Here is a 1,650-nt window from a genome sequence, read left to right on the forward strand (position 1 = left end):
AAATAAAGACTCATGGGTTCGCCCCGGTGATTCCAAGATAGAGCCGGACTCTACCAGGATTCGGACTAGAACCGAGCTTATTGTGGACACAATGCAGAGTACTAACCACTGTTAAGATTCCAATGCGCCCCAAACCTGTTGGCCGTCATTTTGTTTCCTTTAACTTGTTTTTTAAGCAAAAACATTTACACTATTTCTACTGCTTTTTTTCTCGAACGACTTCAGGCCCTAGTGTTTTGTTCCCGTTTCCTCCTTTCCATTCGGCTACATTTCTCATCTCCTCTGCCCCCTGGCCAGTCCCTTTTGCACAGGCACCCGCGGAGGTCGTGTTATCGCGTTCTGGTCTCTCTTGGTTTTTTCCCCTCCTTTTCACCTGTCGGCTTTTGACTTCCTGCCTCTCTCCGGTTCCTGCCCCAGGGGGACCCACCTGCCGCAGCCGGCTTGAGTGAGGGGAGCACAAGTGGCGCAGATGATCCGGAGAAGGTGGTGCAAAGGACAGAAAGAGCTATCCTTGGAGACTGAGGGACATTCAGCCTCTCTTGGGCCCCACTCGGCTTAGGCAGGGGTCTCAGATCCAGACGTCTCTAGGCGGCACTGGCTTCTGAAGCAGGCAAAGGGTCGAGGCGGGACAAAGGCTCATCGCCGCCCTTGTGTGTTCCGAGTCCCCCAAGGCGCCCCGTTTTCTACAGTGATGAACAAGCACGATTAGTAAACTTAAGCTTTTCGGTTTGAGGCAGCTTGGTAGTTTGCACACTTGCATCGTATTGGGCAAATGACAGTGGCCGGAACGTCCTGATTGCATTCTTCATGTAGAGATGAGAAACCAGGTATTGCTCGTCTCTGTGGCGCAATGGGTTAGCGCGTTCGGCTGTTAACCGAAAGGTTGGTGGTTCGAGCCCACCCAGGGACGTCTTTTAAACATGCTCATCTTTCGAATGCAACAGAACCCAAAGAAACGTTCCCTCAGGTCTTCCTTCCTAAGAAAAGAGACCCCTTGAGAACAAAGTAGGCGGCAAATGCGGGGAACCCGCCAGAGTATGGAAAAGCGGTAATGTTAAAATTATCCTCTACCTTACTATTGACCAAAGAGTTCCATCTGTTGTTTGTGCTAGTGGTTATATACACCTTCCCGTAAGCTTTGGACATGAATTTTATTCTATGTTTTTCTTACAAATGAGACTGCAGTCGGCTTTCTTGTACACATGTGGTTGACCGCTTGTGCAGGCGCTCAGATAGGGTATAGAGTCCTGGAAGAGTGATTGCTCAGTTGCACTGTTTACATGGCTTTTCTATCATATCATTTACTCTTCTTTATTAGCTTGTGTAGCTTTCTTTTGCTACACAGTGATGGTTTTAGGGTTTACAGTGTACAACTTTAACCTATCACATCTGCCTTCAAGTGCCATCACACTCTTTGTGTTTCCCCCTTGCCTGCCTTTATGCTATTAATCTTTTAACACTATTCTGTAATGTAAGTTGTCGGTGGTAAAATCGTTCAGCTTTTGTAGATTTTCAGGTTGACCTTTTCGTCAATCTTTTAAAGATTTTGATCTCACTTGGAGTGTTTCCAATGATATAATCTTTATTTCTATTTTATCTGTCTGTGTACTATGATTTTCTTCCCTCTGGGTGATTTTGAGATTTTTTTTT

General features: G+C 46.3%; 1 non-coding gene across 1 annotated transcript; it reads left to right on the plus strand.

Annotated features, from left to right (window-relative positions):
• The first annotated feature begins 836 nt into the window (after nucleotides 1-836).
• Nucleotides 837-910, plus strand: TRNAN-GUU. The gene has a single exon. It is a non-coding gene; the product is annotated as a tRNA-Asn (tRNA).
• Nucleotides 911-1,650: the final 740 nt, after the last annotated feature.

The sequence above is a fragment of the Otolemur garnettii genome, unplaced genomic scaffold (genome assembly GCF_000181295.1).
Source record: "Otolemur garnettii isolate 467f Iridium unplaced genomic scaffold, OtoGar3 scaffold00556, whole genome shotgun sequence".
Lineage (NCBI taxonomy): Eukaryota > Metazoa > Chordata > Mammalia > Primates > Galagidae > Otolemur > Otolemur garnettii.